Source organism: Triticum dicoccoides, chromosome 2B (assembly GCF_002162155.2).
Source record: "Triticum dicoccoides isolate Atlit2015 ecotype Zavitan chromosome 2B, WEW_v2.0, whole genome shotgun sequence".
Lineage (NCBI taxonomy): Eukaryota > Viridiplantae > Streptophyta > Magnoliopsida > Poales > Poaceae > Triticum > Triticum dicoccoides.
The window spans coordinates 706,134,047-706,140,377 of NC_041383.1; the positions used below are offsets into that span (position 1 = coordinate 706,134,047).

General features: G+C 46.9%; 1 pseudogene; it reads left to right on the top strand.

Moving 5' to 3' along the window:
* Positions 1-970: 970 nt before the first annotated feature.
* LOC119368411 lies at positions 971-2,021 on the top strand (annotated as a pseudogene).
* The last annotated feature ends 4,310 nt before the right edge of the window (positions 2,022-6,331 follow it).

A 6,331-nucleotide genomic window follows, 5' to 3' on the forward strand; every position in this document is an offset into this window, starting at 1 on the left:
GCAAGAGGCAGGTCCGTCCGGCATTGCCGACTCGTTGGTAGTCGAAATCTCCGACAATGAGAGTAGTATATGCTAGTTTTAGGTTATCTATGTAGTGGGTAAATCTTGTGATGCAAGCTATTGTATGGATATGAGGTCTAATATGAGGTACTTGTATCAGCGGAAAAAAAAGAGGTGACCGGTTACTGTCCAGATTTGATATATCCGGCCGTAGATGCCCTAGATACATTAGTACCTAGCTAACAAAAATCGTTGGGCTGAATTGAACCAACATTCGTTGGGCTGAAGTGAACCAACTTGTGGTTGAATGGTTAGGAGTATATTGGTGCTCGCATTATTTCGAAATTTATTTCAGACTTTCGGCGATGTTCGTTCGGTGCGAGAAGACGTTTCCGTCGACTGCGAAGCGCATGTAATGACTTCATAAAATTTTAAGATGCTATGACATCGGCTCATTCTCTGGAAGGTACTCATTGGAGTAGGGTATGCGTGTGTTCGTTTATAGGAATGAGTGTATGCTCGTATATGTGAGCGACTTTGAGTGTATTGTTTTTAAAAAAAATCTTTAGGCTGAAACCAGCAATAACATGGTGGCTCGGATCCTAACCATGAGCCAGGATCAGTTTGTAGAAAAATAAAGTTGTATTTAGGAGGGATCCAATAAGAGTCCAAAACTGTTACGGAAAGCCTCTTCTAATAGTTCATGTCGCCCTACAAGTCAGCATGCTTTTTCTTTTTTCATGGGTGGGGAAGTCGGCATATACTCCGTCTCTAATAGGGACTCACGTTACGGTCACAGATATAAACGTCTCCCTTCCAGGTCGATTTGTGAAACACCAAGGTGCGCCCCCGTTGCTGTTTAGGCATCTTCGTTGCGTCGTCCGATCATGGGAAACCGATTTTGTTGCTCTTCGGTCAGGCAGCAGTACCCAGCAAAGAAGGGGGGTAGCCCCCCTCCCCCGGCCGAGACATGGTCGAGATGCTCAACGGAGAGCGTCACGGCGACGCACAACTTCGAGGTGACCGGTTTCTCGTCGCTGGAGGGCGTAGGTGCCGGTCAGTTCCTCAGGTCGGGAAAGTTCACCGTCGGCGGCTGCGAGTGGGATCTCCACTTATACCCCGATGGATGGAAGGAGGAGCACAAATCTGTCTACGTGTCGGTCTTCCTGTCTCTCTGTGAAGGAGAAACCGGGACGTCAGGGGTGACGACCAAGTACACCTTGACATTGCTGGACCAACATGGTAGAGTATCCAACATTACTACCCAGGGATCCCAAGGTAGCCTACAACATACTTTCCATAGTACCACCGGCTATTGGGGCTTTGAAAAGTTTGTCCAGAAATCAACGCTGCGACAGCTGCTTGCCCTCACCGGGGACTCCTTCAGAGTCAGATGTGTCTTGACTGTCATCAAAAAGGGTCAGGCAGAAGATGTGCACACGGCCGTCGCCCCGCTCCCGCAGTCCAACCTGCACAAACACTTCCAAGATATGTTGAAGGGTGGGGAAGGCGCGGACGTGACCTTCACCGTCGCAGGCCAGTCGTTCCTCGCGCATAGATGTGTGCTCGCCGCAAGGTCCCCGGTCTTTAAGGCCGAGCTCTTTGGTATGATGAATGAGACTCTGGCGCAGAGCATCAAGATCGATGGCATGGAACCCTCCATCTTCAAGGCACTTCTTCACTTCATCTACACAGATTCTGTGCCGGATGACCGGCATGCGGAGGATAGACACACGGAGATGCAGCATCTGCTGGTTGCCGCGGATCGATACGGAGTCGATAGGTTAATGGCGATGTGCGAAGAGAAATTGTGTCGAAGCATCAACGTGAAAACTGTTGCAACAACCCTTGCTCTAGCGGAGCAACACCACTGCGTGCACCTAAAAAGGGCATGTCTTGAATTTTTGTCTTCAAGGGATGTGCGCCAAGCTGTCAAAGAAACAGATGGATTCAGGCATCTTGTAGCAAGCTGCCCATCGGTTATCCTCGAGATTTTTGATAAGCCTACCCCGCTGTCCTGAATATGGGTATTGCATGGTTTAGGGTTTACATATGTCGGATGGATGTTTAAACTTCTTTTGGAATTAATGTGTGCTTTTGACTTAATGAAACTACTAAATTCTATATAATCTAAGATTATCCAATTTTTGTTCGTTCTCTTGTCTTTATTTTGGTATATCTGTAATTTTTCTATGGCCATAACGTGACCTAAAATGTGTGTTTTTGGCATATTGGCACAATTAATTCCAAGTACTTGTAGTGGTTAATTCTTTTTTTCTTGACACCTTGGATATTTGTAGAAGCAGACACTTTATCAGACTATCACACTGATTGTACTTCGTATAAGTTTGGTATATACATGAAAATATTCTGGTCATCAAAAAAAACTAAATGTTAAAAGTTAGATGTTGGTTGGTGTTTTTGGAGCGAAAGTGGTGCCCCTTACACTAGTGGAGAACCGGGCAATATCACCGGTTCGTAAGACCCTTTAGTGCCGGTCCCATAACCGGCACTAAAGTGTGGGCACTAAAGCCTCCCCCCTTTAGTACTGGTTCAGCACGAACCGGTGCTAAAGGAAAACCACGTGGCACGAGCCAGCTCCAGGGGCCTGGAGCCCTTTAGTACCGGTTGGTAAGACCAACCGGTACTATAAGGTTTGGGGGGTTTTTAGTTTTATGATTTCTTTTTCATTTAATTTTGTGTTTCCATTTTAATTTTTTTTCGTTTGCTGGTATTTTACGATACTACATGTACACGTTATGCATATATATATAAATAAAATTTCTAGTAGAACCAATCATGCATATATATATATCATCAATGTCTCACAAACCATCATATTAATTAATTCACACATACACAAATGATAGCTATATACAATTTCTCCTACATATGCATGTTGCCTTCGGAGCCAGTGGCATTAGCCTAATTGGTGCCTTCGGAGCACGATGACAATTGGAAGTGGTTTTCATGGGGGCGGTAGCGGGTAAAAGTATTCTCCCTTCGGATTTATGACCTGGTCGAGCAAAAATCCCGCTATTTCCTCTTGAAGTGCTTCTACGCGCTCCGTTTCTAGGAGCTTCGCCCGCACCTCTCTGAACTGTTAAGAAGGAGATCAATATGCATGTGTATTAGTTATGTGACTAGATATCGATAATGGTGTAAAAATTGTGAATAGTGTTTTGACAAGCGTACCCATTCATGTCTTTGAGATCCGCTCCTTTCGGACGCCATCATGCGGATGTTCTCGCAAACGCAGAATGCACACAGATCAGTCCCCTGCGCCTGCTTCAGGGCCTTTACGAGAATGGAATTTGATCAGATAATAATTAATCAAGCATGATAATTAAAGAGATGGCAGCTAGCTAGCTAGCTAGTACTACTTAATTACTTACCTTGGGTCTTCCCCATTTAAGCTTTTCTTTCCATTCGCCTTCCGTGACGCTGATGAATCTTGCCCAAGCCCTGCCCGCCGACAAAGAAAATGAATAAAGGGGTTATTAAATAGTTCATATCATGAAATGACAAACTAAATAGGCCGAGATATATAGTTAATAATGATTGAAATTACCTGTTGACTATCCCAAACAAGATGTTATAGTCAGTTTTTTCTTTGAATAGTGAGTCCAGTATTTCAACTGTTCCGGCGTCAACTTTAATGATACACAAGACCCAGTAAAATCTGCATGCACACACGTTTGCATGTCTTAATTAAGCGGACATATGTAAGCAAAAACATGTAGCTAGCTAGTAGGCAAAAACAGAGAATTTGTAGTACAAGACAGTATGGCTCACTGGAAGTTGTAAGGAAGTAGTATATCTTCATTGTATTTGAGACGCTTCAAGAACTCTAGCATGCTGTCCTCTACGGCCTTTTGATGACGTGCATCTATTTTCCATGTATATTCATTAACGGTGTTTGGGTCAATGAACCCAATGCCATAGCGTCCACCTTTTCTCATTTCATACATCTTCATCCTGCATATAATACCACAGAAAAGAATATAGTGAGGATAATTACAGATAATGATTGATCAAAAGGATCACTACAGCTAGCTAGAGACTTAAATTACAGAAAGAAATCACTTACAGACAATAGCAACTGACGATAGATTTGTCGAGTGCGTCTTGATTGTATAACTGAAACAGTTCAGAATACTCAAGGACACAGCTTTCTCATGGTAGTAATGCCCCTCCTTGACATTCACCATGAGGGACAATCGATCGGAAATCTTGGTAATGTTCATGTATCATTTATGCAATTCATACATTCTCGTTGGGAGGTTCTTGACCTTGTCTGGCTCGACCAAAGGTTGGCCCCGGACATATTTCCGTTTTATTTCATCCTCTCTAAGCACAGGCATGGGCTCGATCTCGAGGAGTTGCCCAACAGTGATTTTGAGAACTTCAGTCTGCATTATATGGTCCTCCGTTATTACCACATTGCCCACCTCAGGAACGTAAACTGTTTGCCCACAATAATATTGGGCGCGCGTACTGTCACGTGTTGTTGGCACAACAAGCGAGGGGATCGATTGCGCCGCCTGTTCTCCCAGCTGGGAAATGGTTTTCCCGCATTTTTTGACAGCTGCTTCTTGTTTGCTCGATCCCGAGCTCGCCTCCTTACGTAGACGTGCTCGATTTAACTTCCTGATGTGGCACTCATAGTCTGTGTCAACAGGCTTGGGAGCTGGTGGTTGAGCCATACAAATGAAGTGGTCAATCGTTTCCTCAGGCACTTTCTCCCTTGGCGGCGTTGGCGGTTTCGGTGCAAAATGGGCTTCCACCTCGAACTTCGATATGGCTGCGATTTCCTCCTCGGACCTGTCATAAGCCCTCTGCGGAAGAGGCGTGAGGCTTGGACCATATTTATATCGCTCGCCTCCGCCTGTACTTCCTGTACTACCTCGACTCGTACCGCTACGCACCATAGCTGCGGGGTGTCTCTTCTGCGATTGCTGAGGCGGCGGAGACGGCTGACGGGGTTGAGTTGGACGAGGAGGAGTGGTCGCCTGAAGCTGTGCCGGACTTGGAGGAGGAGTGGCCTGAGGTTGTGCCGGACTTGGAGGAGGAGTGGACGTCTGACGCTGTGGCGGACTTGGAGGAGGAGGAGTGGCCTGACACTTTGCCGGACTTGGAGGAGGAGTGGCCTGACACTTTGCTGGACTTGGTGGACTTGCAGGAGCGGGAGACTGCTGACTCGGTGGCGGACTTCGACGAGGAGTCGGCTGACGCGGTGTCGGTGGCCTTCGAAAGATGATGCAATCCTTTTTCCATAGGATGATACGATGGTTGGCGTCTCCGAGAAAGCGCTCGTCGTCACCTCCAGGAATGTCAAGCTCTAGCTCCGAATATGGGTCCACCACCTCATCAACCAAGACACGAGCATAGCCCGCTGGAATCGGGTTGCAATGGAAGGTTGCCTCGGGGGGATTTGTAAAAGCAACGACGTCCGCCACCTTCATGGATATGTTCTTCATTTTGACGTGTAGCTCGCAGCTAGTGTTCTCCGTGATGTCATCCACGGGGTATCTACCCAGCATTGCGTCGTCCGGGGCGGAACCCACGCTGCTTCTCGGCATGGATGGGGCGGTGCTATCCAATGCTGGATCATTCACTAGCTGCTGCAGCTGCTGAGACCCCCTTTGCTGGGTAAGTGAGTCGATCTACTCCTGCTGCCGCTGGAATTTGACTACCAATTCCGCTTGACTTGCTTCTAGGCCTTGAAGGCGTTCATAGTCCCGCTTCCTCTGCTCCTCCTCCATCTTCCTCTTCTTCTCCTCCGCAATCTTCTTTTTCGCACGGGTTCTGCAGTCGGTGTTCCAGTCTGAAAACCCCTCATACCACGGAATAGCGCCCTTGCCTCGTGTTCTTCCCGGGTGTTCAGGATTTCCCAGGGCACGCGTAAGCTCGTCGTTCTCTCTGTTGGGCTGGAACACCCCCGATCGTGCCTCTTCTATTGCAACAAGTATCGCATCGTTGGCTCCCTTCAGACTTGCCCTCGTCGAAACATTGCCTGTCTTCGGGTCCAACTCCCCCCATGCGCATTAATTCATACATGTGTGTGTGTGTGTGTGTTCCATATAAAAAATTTGATAACTAAAACAACAATAATCTAAATAATCTAAATTATATACTAATTCATGCTTGTGTGTGTGTGTGTTTTGATAACTAAAACAATAATAATCTAAATAATCTAAATTATATACTAATTCATGCGCTTGTGTGTGTGTGCTCGGGGCCGGGAGGGGTGGCGCCCATGGTGGTTGCCGGGGGCGAGGGAGAGAGGTTAGAGGGGGAGAGCTCACAGCGGGGCGACGGCGAGGCGACG